The 16665-nt window shown below is 42.6% G+C and overlaps 1 protein-coding gene across 1 annotated transcript in view; it reads left to right on the top strand.

Annotated features, from left to right (window-relative positions):
* LEF1 (lymphoid enhancer-binding factor 1) overlaps positions 1-11188 on the top strand; it is a 69627-nt gene extending 58439 nt beyond the window's left edge. The window contains 1 exon segment of the mRNA XM_009327061.1: positions 10552-11188. The gene's annotated coding sequence lies outside the window, so the exon portion shown is untranslated.
* The last annotated feature ends 5477 nt before the right edge of the window (positions 11189-16665 follow it).

Genomic DNA, 16665 nt, shown 5'->3' with positions numbered 1-16665 from the left:
GCAGTTTTGCCCTTTGGAATATGCCTGAGTCATGCTGATTTTAGATGTGGATTGCAGCATTTGGGTTCTGTAGCCTACACAACAAATGTAGCTGTAAAGTATCATTAGTTACAGTAACTGCCATAAGTATTATACCTATTAAAAAAAAAAAGCAAGTGCTTTAACCTTGAGTTACGTAATTGATGTTTCAGCTAAGTTGCCTAGGTCCATGATTGTTGTATTTTTCCCTTTGATGTTAACACAGTACTAGTAAGCAAAACACACATAATTTCATCTGAATTGATGCAGAGCACTCGATTAGGATCGGAATACAACTAAGGTTCAAGTGACAGTGAAAAACTGGGGGATATTTGGTTTCTTGGATGCCTTACAATGTAAGGATGACTGCCTTGCCTACACTGAACTACTTCTGTTGGGAGTTTCTCTGTTTGCATTTTCCATAGTAGAGGATGAGTTGAAATAGAAGAGGATGAATGTTCTGAGTATGTAGGTTTTCTCTCTTCCTCTTCACCCCTTCCTTCCTTCCTTTCTTCCTTCCTTTCTTCCTTCTTCCCTTCCTTCCTTCCCCTTAAGCTCTGTAACGGTGAGGAAACTGTTGGTAATGCCTGTCTCTCTGTCCTCGTGCAATTCAAAACAACACCGAGTATGAGAACAGTAGGTATCTTCTTCCACTGAAGAGGGAGTGTGCTGTTGACTCCATATACGCGCATGTAGGCAGCCTCACGAAATGCTGCGTGCCAAGTGAATGCTCTCCACTGGAGATGTACAGATGTGCTCTAGCTGGAAGTAAATGCGCAGAATGATTTAGGGAACCTGAATCAGCCAGACTTCAAAGTAAACTTCTGAAGGTTAAGACTCTTGCCCTTTGCAAGCCTAATCCAAAGAATGTTTTGCCCACAAGCGTAATATCTTACCAGGCCCACAGCAGAGCTGTTGTAGTCTTTACTGGATGGAGATAATAAGTTTGGGAATGCCTTTCAGTGAGTGCCGCAAAGAGCTCTTCAAGACAGGAAAACACTAGCTTTCTTACTCGTATGGATGGTGCAAGGAAGAGGGGGAAGTAGGGTGGGAGGTCTGGGAAGGAGACAAGCGTTCTGTTATCTGAGAAGAATCAGAAATGAGTAGGTGGCAAGACCAAAGAAAGAATCTCGAGATCAGCACAAAGGAGATCAGCCAGGGCTGTAATTACGGTGATGTAAGTGAGAAGGATGAAATGGTGGGAGGGTTGTGTGGTGGGATGTTCAGAGGAAAGTAACGGAAGAGACATGCAAACAGAAATGATTTAAGATACTGTGAAAGTTTTGGGTGTGGGGTTTTTTTTGTCCATGAACACTGCAGTACATAGCTGATTTTTAAGGTGGACCTCTAACCTGCTTTTTGGCTTGGACATCACTTGAGCGGTGAAGTCAAGGTGGTAGTGTTAAGTTGCTCCTCTTCCTGGGGTTGTACACAGCAGCAGGCTTCTTATGGCTTCACTGCTTAGGATTTAGCCGAGTTCTGTGATCTCCAGCCTGCTGAATGGCCAATTTGTAAACCACTCTAATATTAGAGTGCTTTAGGAATACTGTGACGTGGTGCTCCAGTCTTTGCTAAATTATCCTGGGGTACTCCAAAGCATGTCGCTGTTCTTTAAGAGTCGTGGAACTGTCCCCAAGCAGGATTTTGTTTTCAGTTGACATGGCCCAACAAAATGTTTGAAATAACTTTTATTTGTTGAAGAAATAACTTGTATTTATTCTCTCCTTTTGAAATCAACTGAGAGTGGCATAAGACCTGATAATGCTAAAAATGAGTTTGGGTGAGGCCAGGAGGGAAGGGGAAATTAGGAAAGCTAAGATTAAGGACAATGGAGAGATTGTCTTGTTGCACGCCTTTCCGTAAGGTAGGTGTTTTCTTGTTACTTTAAGCACAGCCTTCGAGAAGACTTGTAAATGGGAGCAATTCTGTGTTGGAAGTGGAGATTCCCTATTTCCTATCTGATTTGACATTTGGAAGGAAAAAAGCTGATTTTTAGCATCTCATGAGTATTTTTAGATCAGCAAGGAAATAGAAGGGTACTAACGAAAATGCCTCCTGATTGTTCCACAGCGTGGAAATAGTTAACTTCTTATGACTTGCTATGTACGGTAATTATAAAAGGCACATCATTTGACATATGGCAGGATGCAATTGGGAAGTCCTCACAAGCTACATAATTTAACATCGTGTTTTGGCATATCTTCAAGGGCTAAAAAGAGTGATAGAGAAGCTTAATAGACATTTGAAAACCTGTGAGAAGTGTATTTGTGGCTTGCAAAACTCCATGACAATTAGCATTTAGATTAGCAAAGCTTTCAAAAATGAGAAAACTTGACTAATACTGATTTACAATGAAATCAGAAGAACTTAAAAGGATCAGATTAAGACTGTTTAACTTTAAACAATGAATTATCTGTAACGTTTCAAACTTCCTACATGGAAATTAGAGCCAAATTTCGGAGCAGAAGTGATTTTTGGATAGTGTTGTAACAAACAATTTATGACAGGATTATCTTTTCCTTATTACTTAGAAATAAAATGGAGTGAGGCTGTGAAAGCAGGCTATAAAATGGACCAATCTACAGCCAGAATACTGTGGAAAAGAACCGTCTGATGACTGTGGCCATGGTTGACCATGGGTTTCTGGCCAGCACCCCAGAAAGGAGGTGCAAAGAGGATGTGGTACCTTGCTTTCTGAGGCACATTTTCTAACCTGGCTTGTCCAGTGCTCTTGAAATTGCTTCTGGAGTAGTTGAAAATTAAACAAATGCTCCACCCCTTTCCATGCCCCTTGACTGCTCAGAAGCTTTAAACAGAGCCAGGGGGACTTGCGCAGAAGTTAGTGTGTGTGAGGATTTGTGTGGTGATGGTGGTGCAGAGACATGGCCTCATTTGCTTTAAAGATTGTTTCCTGTGTGACCCATGTTTCCCTATTCCCTGTTTTGCCTATGAACGGCGGCCTTCGGCATAGGCGAGAGGGACAGAAGGAACAGGAGAGAATTTGCTGGATTGCAACTTTTATATTATTGAATACTTTGGGTAACTTCAGCCTTTTTCAGATAGGCATAGAAATTTCCAAAGACGAGGTGTATAGCCCTCAGACAGATCCCCTCCTGCAACTTAATTCTGACCTGACGTCATCGATCTTGCCGGGGTGCAAGATAGGAAACCTCCTCCTCTCTTTCAGGCTCTCTGACATCAAGAAAAACGTCAGAAGAGCAAACCTGAAGAAAAGCCGCCTCCCGTTTAGGTGGCAGGTACAGAAGGGCACTGACACCTGCTGGGAGAGACGCAGCAGAGCAGACCGAGTTCCCCAATTTCCTTTACCAGCCTGGCGGAGGAGCCTTGTGAACTGCAGGAGGGATGGAAGGAAGGGTATAAAAGCCATTTTGGGTGCAGAGACTGTGGGAGGGATAAGGGTAAGTCAGGGTAGAGGCCAAGCACAGGTTTTCTGAATAAAAAAACAGCAGAACACTTTCAACTAGACAATCAGGATAGATACAGGATTAGAGAAACAGGAAAATTTTCTAAGTGCAGTTTTTGCAATCAAAGGGTGTAGCACGGTCAGCTATGAAGCTGACCTTCAGCATTTCTTGTTTTAAACTGACACTGACAAAGGGCAAAAGTAGAGAATTCAGCAGGTGAATGTCTCGAACCTGTTTATTTTGTCAGAGGTGCTCAAGTTGCAGATGCTGCTGTGAAGTTAGAGACGCCTAATGAAGTTTGAACTCAGCCACATTTACAAGCGATTTAAAAAACCCCTTACCGTTTCACTTCTGAGGTGTTAGCCGTAGGCGGCTTGGGCTAGAATGAAGGAACAGTGGGACGACTATTGTTCTAACTCTTCCTGTGGGATAGGGTGGGGACAGGGAGTTGACGGCTGGTGCACCATTCTTCTCTGGATGAAAACGGTGTATTTTAGTGGATTTAGTAAACTTGCCACCAGATTGAGAATTCTAAGGTCATGAGAAAACCTCTGTAGAAACAAACTGTTTCATAAAGAAAACGTAAGATTTTGAAATGTGGTTTCATTCCCAATTGGAAGAAAAACTCAGCATTTTAGCATTCAGCTCGGGTCTGTATTGCATTTTCATTTTTTAGTGTATTTACATGAAAATTTTCAAAATGAGAAACTGATACTGTATTCCTGAACAGCTAGAAAGCAAGTTGTTATGACGTTGTCAAAGTCTTTCCCATTTGTTTCTGGAGACCAAGCTTGGGTGAAATCTGTCCTCTAATTTCAACAGACTTGTATTCAAATGCAATTCTGTCAAAGCTTAGCAAAGTCTAGCACTGAGTTTTGTTTCTCTCTGCCTCCGACTTTTAGAGATTATGATTAGATTGAAGAGGTCTTCTGATATACATGAATGCAAAACCAGCCATCCTGAAGACAAAAACAACAAAACAAAACCAAAAAGCCTAAATTTGATGTTGCAAAAGCCACTGCTAATAGAGCCAACCTTCTCATACCAGTCAGTTCCTTAATCCTCTACTTTAAGACTTTTTATGCAAGTAATCTTTTAAATCTCTGATCCTTTACCTGCTTGTTAAGACTGTACCATATAAACAATCTTGAAAGCGTGCAGATTGGAAAGCTGTACAAGGAAGGAGGCTCACAGCAGGGCCAGCTGAAGCACCGCTGTCTAGCCAGTTAAATGTGAGACTGGCAGCCAGCTAGACAGTATGGGTTTTAGCCTGACCTTTCAGGACACCAGCTTTCTGCTGTTAGTTCCAGCGGTAGGAGCAAATGTTGGAAGCATTTGTGCAGTGAAGGTGTCATTGGCACTGGGGTGTAGTGTGTGAGCAGGGCTAGATGCAACTGAGGGAAACGGCACCAGCAACCATCTCTCTGACTTAGTGTTCTTGCCACAGGCAGCAGTAGAAGCGGGATCAGGGGGCAAGAGAACTAAGGAGGCTTAACTGGAGAGACATAATTCCTGAAGTTGTTTCCTCTTTGCAAAAGAAAGATACGTGTTTCCTCATTAATACTAAGTTGCATCAGAACTAAGAACTAAACTCGGGAGTTTTAAGAGCCCTCTATCCTTCATTTCAGCCATACCTGAAATTGCATGAACCGAAACATTATTGCCAAAATAACCAGAAACAATTAGTTTTATGGTGTGTGTGTTTGCCTTGACACTACGTGACACTACGTTTTGATGAATAGTTGGGTTTCTTCCCATATGTGTGTCTTTGGAGATACACAACAGGATGCTTGTGCATTTTGGACCAGTAGAGATTTTCTGCTGAGATGACTTAATTGCATCAAAGTGAAGTTGATGTGTTTGAATTCTGTAATGGTTTCTGTGTACTGCTGTCTTAGACTGGTAGTGTTGCTCCGTGGATGCTTGTGTGTGGAAGAGTTGATGAAGCTCAAGAAGATATCCAGGTTACATCTGACTTACCTTTGGTTGCATGAAAGCAACTATTTAAATTATTAAGATTTAAATGTTGAGATTGTCTTTCAAAGTACAGCATAAATTCTAACCTATGTTTAATTGTGGCAGAAAAGATGATCTACAAAGGAAACTTGACCTGTGTATTTCTTTCTTTTGAAAGAATTTTCACTTACTACTTTACCAGTACCTCATGTCTTTTCTGTTACAGCAGGTGAAAACTGAAGTAGTAATTTCAGTGCCCCTAGAACTGATGCATCTTTCTTTACAGCTCTCAATCTATAAAATAAATAATTTTAAAAATAGTCTTCTGAATATTTATTATATGCCATAAAGATACAAAAAGGGGAGAAGTCTATTGCTTCCCCCCTTGCAGATCACTTTTAGTATATTATTCCTCTTTAAGAAGCTGCTAGACGGCTGTCCAGAGGTAATCGAGTTTTTATTATAAACATGGAACCTCTCTCCCCTCCCACCCCCAATGGGAAAAACATGTCCTGGGTATTCCAGTAGGATCATTTTAAGGATTGTAGCTCAGTGATAGAGCTTCTAGTTTCATGCTGCCTACACTGGGGGCCTTTGATAAGAGCCACACCTGCTTTGGCATCACTGACTTCAGCTGCACAAAACAGGAGCCCTAAAATAACCTGGGCGTTTCCTGTGCTGACACTAACCTGCTCTGGAAGAGGTCTCTGACTCATTGGGGGGGTGATTTTTGTTTTTCCTTTAACGCACCTAGCTTAGGCCAAACAAGAGGACAGAAGTTAGGACTCCAGATTCCACCTGTAGTCAGTGGAGAGGTATTTTCGGCAGTAGTTACTTCAGGGCATCTAAAACACTAGTGGGTAATTTGTTACTGGAGTCTCCATTCACTGTTACCAGCAATGGACTGAGACTAACAGTAGCAAGGGGGGAAAAAAAACCAAACCAAGAAAAACTCAGTACTGACATAGCTTCAACATGGCAGTATCTGTTACAGTTTTAGGGTACAATTTTATGTAATTTCTTTGGCAACAAAGGCAGCTTGAAAGGTTTCCTCTGCTGCCTGCTGGTATCCAGCTCTTGCAGAGAGGGCTTTTTCCTGCCTCCCGTAGGTCTCTCCATCCATGTGCTGTAACAGCTTGTGGGACCCTGCAGCAAATCAGATTACTAAAATGACTGGCATTTTGTTGGGAGGTGTTGTTTTGTTGGGTTTTTTTTGTTTAGAAACAACAAAGGTTGTGGAGTGTTTGTTTTTGTTTGCCCAGAACATTTCAAGGATCTGGTTTAGGCTAACCCCACAAACCATGGCACAGCTGGGCAGGAAGAGGAGCAGACTGCAGCGCCGGCATCTATCTGCTTGCGCCTGAAACTCTCTCCAGCTCTGCTGCTAAAGAAAATACAAAAGGACTTCACAAACAGCGTGAACCTTTCTGATAAATAATGACCTGGTTTTGCATACCCAAGTTTCTGGAGTATTGGATAAACCCTGGCAGTAAGTTGAACACGTTCGTTTTGGACTTCAAAAGAAAATGACAGTTTCAGCTGCCGGGTCCCTGAGTTTGCCATGTTGTTTGAAGTACTGGATTAAAAGCCAGGTTTGGAGACTGACTTTTTTTTTTTTTTTTAAAATACATATAACTGCCATTGTATGTAGTCTTGTCTTTTCTTACAACTGTATGAAAACAACCTATGGTGGGGAAAGGTGCAGGAAAAAGCAGCTGGTTTAAAACTTTCACTTTCTCTTGCTTTCTGTGAAGGGTTAGCCATCTCTCTTTTACTCTGTACTTACTCCTGTACCGACCCAGACACGCTTGATTTTTCTTCCATATTAGCATGACGTGGATGAAGCTGCAGAATCCTCTCCCTTGTTCTAGAAAAATGGAGATGAGTTAAAGACTAGAGGAGGAGCACGAGGCCCTTGCAGACCCATCCTTCAATCCATCTCATTCCCAAGCATGGGGAGGACTTCTGATCCCTCTCTGATGCTCTTGCCCTCAGCCGTTGAGCCCAGGCTTGTTAGAAGGCTTTAGTTTTACTGTAATGATTCCTGAAATACAGTTTTGTCACTTCAGTAGTGAGGCTTTTCTTTTTACCCTGAATTATTGTTGAATTTTATTTCTGTTCCTTTCTTGAGGTGCTTGGGGTTTTTTTTCCCCCCCTTTCCTCCTGCAGTCAGATGTACACTGCAAATGGCACAGACAGTGCCTCCTATTGTGGCTCAGGCTCAAGACTTCACATATGTAAAATGTGACTTGCAGCACTTTCTTTGAAGCCTAACCACAGCCAGGGAGCTGTAATTGCAGTCTTTGATTGCGCCGACTTCACTTGTGGATTGGGCTTTGCTAGGGCATGCCTCACTTGGCGAGACTTCAGCTACAGCCCCCCAGTGAAGCCTTAGATGTGGGAAGTCTTCAGTCTCCTTAGCACATGCCTGTGGTTTCTTGAAAAGAATCCTGATTTGACCTGTTTTATATCTGTAAGGCAACACCATCATCATTCGTATTTTTTAGGTATTATTTGGTTTATCAGCAGTAGAAGCAATTTCCAGCATGTAGCCTTAATGTGCAGCTGGGGAAAGGCTGGGTTCTAGATACTGTTTTCAGGATAGCTACTGTGTAATTTGCTGTACTGCAGCATTCGCTTAGAAATAAAAATATTTGGGGCTTCACTGTGCCTGTCCCCTTGCAGAATTACAGTAGTAACTCTCTATTGGAGCAGGAGATAATTAGGCTCTGAGAGGGGCTACGGAAAGGAGACAGGCGCTGCGAAAGCTGCGTTTGGCTTGAGAAAGCAGCAATGGCCGCTGTTTGAAAAAGCTGAGGGCCAGAGCAAGGCCGCGGTCGTTATTTTAACCTCCTGACTTCAAAGACAGCTTGCTGGTAAGGGAAGGGGGGAGGAGGCAGGGAACCATCTCAACAGAAGAGCATTTCATTTCCTTCACTGAAGTAGACATTCCTGGCTGCTAATGGGGAGTAGCTCTGAATCACAGCGCTTGTATCAGACTGCTGTGAACTACTGGCCTGGCGCCTCAAGGCCATTCCTCAACAGGAAGCTGAATGTTTTCATGTAAGACTGAGAGGAAAACCTTCCCAGGAAGAGCAACCTGGACCAAACCTTTGAAAATCCGGGATGAAAAGGCACAAAATAAATATAAAGCTGCAGGGTGCTCTCCCCAGTGTTCCTCTGCTGTTTGCTTGGCCTCTCTTTCGTGCTCCTTGGAAAGGTAGAGCCCTTCGCAGCTCTTTGATCCGCATGTGTTATGGGTAACTGTGCTACTTTATAAAAAAAAAAAAAAAAAGCAGCAGGAAGCTCAGAAGGCTTTTTTTAGTTGGGTCTTGGGCTGGTTTTATGAGGAAATAAGAACTGAATTAGTCAGTACAGACCACCTCTGTTGAAACCACTGGTTTGCCAGTGGACTTTCAGCTGTGCTGTTTAAGAGGCCAGAGTGGCTTTAAATGTCCTTTTGTGGCTACCAGCAGCAGGTGAAAATTATTCATTACGTATCAGGGATGGTGGTATTTGGGTGAGGGGAGAGTGTCCTTCAAATTAAAGCCATACAGGACAGTTTGATATAAATTTGTGCTTGTTCTTTCTACCTTACTTAGTCTGCAGCTGAACTTCTTCAGTGTCCTCAACTTTCCTTTCCACTAAGACAATGGTCATGTGGGTGGCCTCTGATGAGGAGCCAACTTGTTTAGTAAGATTTTGGGGCCTCAGCTTGAGCTCACTAAAGTCAGTTTTGGAGGCTTTCTACCCTGGAGTACATTAGCCCGTGTAACTCCTTATTCAGGAGCTGTACTAAACCAGCACAGGCAAAATGCTTTGCATTGTAATGGCTTACACGGAAGCTGCAGCAGATGGGAGGTGGGTGCCCAGTTATAAATGGCCCTGGTTTAAATACTGCTGCTGTAATATTTGCTGATTAATTCTGCTTGTGGCTCTTACAGGCTCAAGCAGTCTATCTATTATGATTAGTCTAACGTAAGTTTGACTTGTGGTTTAAACCATTTCTTCATAAACTTGTTCTGTCTTGTCTTGCGTGATTCAAGGTGCTGGCAGTGTATCTTCTTTGCGTGACTAAGCATTTTGTGTTTCTTCTGGTGAAAATTCACTCTCCTTCTCCACTGAACTGCATTCCTGTGCTAATTCTGGTCGTTCTCAGAAGGTCTGCTCATTGAACCCTCTACTTGTTTGGCAGCTGAGTAGTACCGGGAGGCCTAGCGTTTAATGTAGATTTTTTGAGATAACCAATAATCCTGAGACCATTACTGGAGAGCATGTGTCCATCTGTGGAAAAACGCCTGACTCATTAGACAATCTTTGGGTGGAGTCCCTGTTATAACCCAGTTGTCTGGGTCAGAAGGGCAGGGGTGATGGTTGAGTTAGCAATTGTGTAAGTCAGCTGATGTAACCCAGAGACCTAATGATGAAGAACTGTTCCTCTGTGGATGAGCAATACCTATAAGCCTTGCACTGTTGGCCTTTTCACATGCTATAAGAACATAAATTCTTCCAAGATCGTAGTGAACTTTACTGCTAGGTAAGAGGCCCATGGCTCTTATGCAACTGGAAGATGTACCCTACCCCACTGAAGAGCAGAACGAATCCTCCCCCGTCATGTGGATGCATGGCAGGGTCAGTGTTCACACAAGCCTCACCCACCACGTTCCTCTACCCAGCTGCTTACAGAAGACAGCATTTCTTTGTTTCTGCAGGGAGTAGAGCTCAAGGCTCTGAAGTAACAGTTTAATTGACCTCAACTACTGTAGTACTAGAGCCTGAGGATGTCTAGTTTTGTAACAGATATCTGGGTCAAATATTGTCGATAAATTAAATCCACTACAAAAGGGAATTACTTCTGTAATATGTTGAATGTCTAAATAGCTTAAAACCCCACCTTTCTAGTTGGTGTGGACTTCTATTTACAATCCAAAGTACTCTTCATAAATATTCTTGCAAACTTCAAGCAAGAGCAAATAGCAATACTCTGCACTTAACTTTGACATTGCAAAGGACACATTCCACTAATACAGTTGTGTCATAGAGTTACAGTGACCCATCACCAGCTTCTCTGAAGGATTTAAAAAAAAAAAAAGAAAAAAGCTTCATATAGTCTTTATCACTCTCTCTCTCTCTCTCTGTCCCCTCTCTGTAGGTGGGAAAAGAAATGCTTTCTCAACTTGCAAAGCAAAGGCGGCGACACCAGGACCCCTTCTGGAGATGGAAGCTTGTTAAACCCTAGGTGTGTCCTTCATCCACACAGACCACCCTCAAGGAGTCTGTCTAGGATGTCATTCACCCTGATGTCACTGCTAGAGACACTGAATCATAAAGACAATCACTGCCAAAATCCTCACTATCACAAGGTCCAGCCCCGATATAAATAGAGCAAATGAGCTCCTGGGTCAGCAGAGCAGCTTTTGTCTTTACTCCACCTCTGCCTTGCACTCTTAAGCCCCCGTCTCATCTGTGTCCGTATCGAGTCAGCAAACAAAGTAGCGTGGCTGTCTCTGCCTGCTTCAGCCAACAGACTAACGTAGACCACAGCTGCCCCATACAGCACATCGAGGAATGGAATTTGCCTGGACCAGGATGACACACTCAACCTTCTTTTTATTTAATGGTGCGACAGGATCAATTTTGGTTTTAGCTTTTTTAAGAAACTTGAATGCTTTTATATTTTAACTTTTAGTTTGTAATTTCTTTGGTGTATATTTTACTAGGTATGAGCTTTTAAACAAGCGTCAGAAATCTGAAATACTTTTTAAATAAAAGGGGTTTTTCTTTTTTTTTTTGTTTTCTGCCAGAGGAAAAACCTGTATGGAATAAAGGTGGCTTTTTTGTTAAACTATTTGTAACAAATAGTGGCCTCTCAGTCTATATAATACAGTGTCCTATAGAACTAAATAAATGTAACAACAGTCAGCTGGTCAGTAGACACGTCAGTCTTGCATCATCTACTCTGTAAACATAAGCAATACATCCAGCAAATCTGACTGCAGTGAGTTCTCCTTCTCACCCATTCCCCTTCTCCTTGTAAAAAGCCCAGCACTTGAATTATTACTTCAATTGTTCTGTATTTGTATCTGTTTTTGTTAGCCTGTTAGTGGGATTTTATGCCAGTTGTTGAAATGAGCATTGATGTACCCATTTTTTAAAATAGTAAGGCACAGCCTTTGCCAAAAATACTGTCAACTGATTTTATTTTTTTTGTCATTCCAGTTTGAGTTAATGTGCTGAGCATTTGTTTTTTAATAAAAGCTTTGTAATAAAACTAAAGTCAATTGTCTGGCTTAAAAAAAAATTAGAATGGCTCACGCTTGATGGAGTAGAGTCCCTCAAAGGTAGAAGCAAGCCCAGGAAGGCACAGTCACTTCTAAGGCTGCAGACTTGCAGCTCAGTCTTCCCTTGTAGGAAATGCAATGTGTCTGTTCGGCTGTTTGCTCACCTGAAGTAAAGTCACTTTGGAAGATTACTTTCTTTTTCTTCCTAAAGAGAGCAGAAGTCTCTTGTCTTGTTTTCATACCAGGAGTAAGGAGTGGGCGGTGCTCCCTTATGCTTCTCAGTTAGATTTGGCCCAAGTGGAAGTACCAGGGCCTGTGACCCCTCCCTCTGTCTTCAGTTTCCTACTGAAATCTTAGCAAACGCAGCAGTGGTTTTAAGCTGATGATTAGGAATATGGATTCCCTTCTTTCTGGATGCAGTCCATGCCCAGACAAGGGGTAGGAGACTACAGTTAAACTTCTTATAGCTGTATAAATTATCCCGCAGTCAGGGACTGGAGCTGGCTGCAGAATCAGCTGCGGAGGGCCTGGTTTCATGGTGTCAGATCCAGAGAGCCGGCATGGCCTGCCTACTGCCAATGGTGCCCATGAGACGTTCCTGCAATAGCAAGCAGCTCCTCTGCATGCTTCAAAACTAAAAACACAGGCATTTTGAGTCTTTCAAGCCCCAAACACTAGCAGCAACTTCTCTGACACCTTTCCCCTTTTGTTTAGGGACTGGTATTCCACAGCTTTGAAAAACAGACGCAGCTGCCTGACTTCTACTAAAAGACTTCAAAAGGAAAAAAAACACTGTAGCCATAGATAAACTATTCCAATGGTTTGTAAGCACCACTGCAAAGGAAATATTATGGACTGTACATTGAATCAGCATACCTTGTATTCTAGCTCCTGAATCTTGTTTGGTGTGAGACTGGACTGAGTCAAGCTTGAGCTACAAGAAATTACATAGGTGAGTTACTGCCTAAGGAAGCTTTGCGATTCGATTGTTTATAAACCGACCCTTAAACTCTGTTGCATAAGAAATTTCATAATTAAAAATGTTATAAAACAGCTTCCTCTTAAACCAGCATGCACTGCACACAAACCCAATTGTAAGAATGTAACCAGCATATTAGTCCTTGCAGTGTTTATTTCTAGCAACTAGTGATTACGTTAAAAAAAGCAAAACAATTGACCAGGCAAGGGAACGCTCTCAGATGGCAGAAGAAAAGACCTCTGAGAGAACGGCAACTGTATACTGGAGTTTTGCAAGACTTGGCTACGTTTCCATTCCAGCCAATTATCCCAGCCTTTGCTGGAAACCTGTCTGGTTTTTGGTTTAGGGTTTGGTTTTGGTTTTTTGTTTTTGTTTTTACAGGGAAAAAAGCAAGTACTTTAGTGCAGTAATTGTTCTAAATCAAGGATTACTGCAGCGAGTTCTCTAAATTACATGTTCCAAAGATAACAGTTCTTTTTAAAACTTTTTAAAATGCAACTACTTTATTTAGGTTTATTTAGGTTTTTTAATGGCTATTTAAAAAGCCACTCGCCCATTTTGCAAAAAAATTGTTCCCAATAGAGGTGTTAGCCTTATGTAGCACGTTGTCCCAAATACACTACGTAGTGAACAGTTGCCTGTCTTAAGGACGAAAGGTCTTTCAGTTTTAATAGTGAAGGAGAAAAAGAATTCAGTAGCTAAAAATAACATCTCTGCTGTTAACATACAGTGAGCAAGGACCATGTGTTGGGCTCATTCATAGATCAAAGACCTTTCACATATAGCAACTATGGGAAAGGTTAACTAATATGCAAGGCTTAGGATGCTCCCATGAGAGCACCTGAAACAGAGTAACAGCGCTATCCTGGAATACCCTCTGTGACTTGGGTCGGTGTCCGCTCCTGCCCCCCACTGCTGATCAGCATTTGTTCCTGTGGCACTGAAAGACCAAATTGACCTGGGCCCTCACTGTACTGCACCAGCTTGTCAGTGGAGATGGATGAGCTAGTAAAAATGGCCTAGTGATGATGGTGTTACCCTGGCAGTAAGACTAGGTTTAAATCCTTGCCATACCGAATAAATTATTCCACGTGAGACTCAAAAACAACACCTAAATTCCTGATGTGCAATTAAGGCAGAAGTCAGTATCTAACCATGTCTCTTGGGTGCCTGAGGAGATGATTACCCTGCATTTCCCACAGAAAATGTCTTTAAGGATTTAAACGCTCCTACCTAATGGCTGAGTTAATTACCCAGATGCTTCTGTACAAGCATTCATAAACCCACTCTCTCCCTCCATACTTCATTCCATGCATGCGCCAAAACCAGTTCTGCACAGATCACGGTACAGGTAGTCCCATACATAAACACAGGAGATATCCTAGTAGCTAGGAAACACACGTCCTTCCCCCTCCCTCTCCCCGAAGAGACAGCAAAGGGCAAAGACACAGAACAGGGCAGTTGAGCCAGGATTATTTACAGCTAATCAGGCCTACATCACAGGATGCTCTGGCTCCTCAGGCTTCTGGATCACCTGGACCAGAGCCACTTCCCCTCCGTTACATAAAAGAACAATGCCCCAGGCCAACTTTGGCTTCTCACACAGCAAGTGATGACAGATTCACTAGTTGTGCTTATAGGCACTCGCCAGCTCTAGAGAATTATCTTCTGTTGTAGTTTCCGCTTTGGATTAGCCAACAGAAAAGGCGGTAAGTAAGTTGTACAAGTGATAGCTCGATGGTTAGGTCAATTTGCAGCAAATGTGGGACCTTAAGGATCCAATCTGTGCTGCAGGCTGTAGGACAGCAGAATCCAGAGCATCAGTCATCTGCACCCCTTTGAAACCACAACAGTGCACAAGGCTTTGAAGCAACCGTTCGGTTTCCTGGTGGCCTCCTGCTCTGATCTACATGGCGGCTAATTAGGCTAAAGCAAGACAGGCAGAAAATGAAGGACACTGCAGAGACTAAGAAATGCTCAGTAACCTCTCCAATAACGTAACTGCAGTTTGTTCCCTTGCATTCACAAGGGGGCTAACATGCCAGGCAGGCTCCCCTCCAGCATAAGGACCTAATACAAAGTAGAACATTATGGGGGGAAAGAAGCGACTCCACAAATAGCCAGAAGCCTGTCAGCTATGAACACATTTCTCCTAAGTTGGGTCAGTGACAAAACTACTGGGCTAAGAAGGAAGTTAGCCAAAAGGAGAGCAGCTGTAACAGGAAAATGGCCTGCTGTAAACACAGACATTCTGAGATGAGGCCAAAAACCTAGAAAGTGTGCCTGAACACATTCATTTTTCCACATGACAGGCCAGGAAGAGAAGCTCTGGATTCACGTATGAATTTACCCTGCGAGTCTCCTCACGGATACAAAGATCAGCTTTAGAAAGCAAGCAAACAAACAAGCACCTCCAGCCCCAGGAAAAGGGACACATCTGCCAGAAATACGGGAAATGAACCTAACCACCAGCTTTCAGCCAAGTCAAAGCAAGGACTAAAATTCTGCTCCCCATCCAGGTAAATACTCATACCTTCAGGCCATGGGCTTTAGATGACATCTTCTCTGGCTGGCGCACTCCTCCTGCAACAACCATAACTTCACTAAGCCACAGAAGCAGCGTCTGCTTGGCTGAGATAACAGTCACTGCTTCACTGGTCTGGGATACTAAGGTTTTCTTCCTGTGAATGATTTTCTACAAAACACATTTTGATAAACTCACCCATCCCACCTCTGAGAAACCCAACACATATAAATAAGTGACAGGTTTGTTCATCGCTCTCAGCTATGGAAAACCAACACGAACCAACAGAGCTAGGAGAAAAATTTCCATCTGCCTCATACCAGAAGAGCAACTCACCCAAGAACTGGTCTGTCCTGTTCACTGTGCTGAGAAAAGGTAACTAAATAACGTACTCCACAACTTAATGATGGTCAAGACACTTATTTGGAGAGGCAACTCTCTGAATTTGGACTAATTTCCTACAGCTAAGAAAACTGGCTAAAAAATCCTGCAGGATATTGACTAGACTGAGGTAGGACCATCTCTGCGTCTTCTTTTAGGAGAGGACAAGCCACAGAAACAAGGACTCAGATCTTGACAAAGCAAAATGCTATGTAAGGGTTAGGTTTTCTCAGCACCTGCCTGTGAAAGTGAAGTGCTGAGTAATAAAAGAGGAGGCAGTACACACCAGAACATGGCAGTGGCTACACCCCTTGACTGAGACGAAGTTTCAAAGCCTGAGATGGACAAGATTCTTAAAATCTAGTTGCTGCTTTTGCTACCTTGAAATAAGTTTCCTTCTTACTCTTCTCCTGTGAAATGTTTTATTTTGTCATGACTAACGTCATCAGCAACAACCTCTTCCTCTCCATTCAATCCTAAATTAGATAGGCAGTAATCATATTTGCAAACAAACCATGCCTGAGGAATCACAGAATGCCCACTGCTTTTTTCCTGTAAAAACCTACTAGCTCAAACTCTACCCAACTTTTTTTAGTACAATGTCCTGAAAGAATTCACAGTAAAAACACCTTCATCTAAGGTCCCTTAGATGAAAATTTAACAATGAGTGGTTTTAGTCACTGTTTGAAAATTCAGATTGTATAAGGAAGATTTTGACATATGGTCTAAAAGTTTCCCTTTGTGTGGGACTGGTATAACTGCATGACTCGGAAATAAAACTACTCGCAGCACTCAATTAACCACTGAGCAGTCTAGCTCTGCCTATGCTGGTATTCTATAGCAGTTACTCCCCACCTTATTTTTTTTTAAAGTGTGAATTTACTGAAATTACATACTGAAACAGAATAGCAAGCAATTTCTCAATATCTAAGCAGTTTATTCCCTTCTTCCTCTGGTCCATTCAATTTCAATCCTGCTCTAGGTTTTCTCCATCCTCCCGCTTCTCTCTTGTGTTTGACCGACCCCTCTGCTCCTGCCCTGTCCTCAAGGGCAGCTGGGGCTTCCCTGCTGATGGAACAGCACTGCTAAGTGCTCTCGCCC

This window comes from Pygoscelis adeliae, unplaced genomic scaffold, assembly GCF_000699105.1.
Source record: "Pygoscelis adeliae isolate BGI_AS28 unplaced genomic scaffold, ASM69910v1 Scaffold87, whole genome shotgun sequence".
Lineage (NCBI taxonomy): Eukaryota > Metazoa > Chordata > Aves > Sphenisciformes > Spheniscidae > Pygoscelis > Pygoscelis adeliae.
The sequence above is the reverse complement of the archived record's forward strand: the minus strand, read 5'-3'. Positions and strand labels throughout refer to the sequence as shown.